Below are 339 nucleotides of genomic sequence, written 5' to 3' on the forward strand. Positions count from 1 at the left end.
CATGTAGGAGGTATATGCAGTCAGAATTCAAAAGGTGGAATTTTTGATAGGAATAGCTTTCTATGTGCGGGTGGATGCGAGTTTCATGGCTGTCGACTTGATAGAGACTATAGCAACAAGCAAAGTTTGACTACTGCGAGCAAACTACAGCTGTACTTGGCCAAGAAGTGCAAACTGAAATCGAAGTGACGATATTGTCAGTCAGGCACATCAATGTGTTTCACCAGCAGATGTCAGCGTAGATGGACTCTCAAAAGTAGACGTTCGGAACAAAGTCGATAAGCACCAAGTTGCAGCAGTAAATGACCCTCTTTGATTGTGCTGTTGGTGATAGCTACC

The sequence above is a fragment of the Plasmopara halstedii genome (assembly GCF_900000015.1).
Source record: "Plasmopara halstedii genome assembly, contig: Scaffold_525, whole genome shotgun sequence".
Lineage (NCBI taxonomy): Eukaryota > Oomycota > Peronosporomycetes > Peronosporales > Peronosporaceae > Plasmopara > Plasmopara halstedii.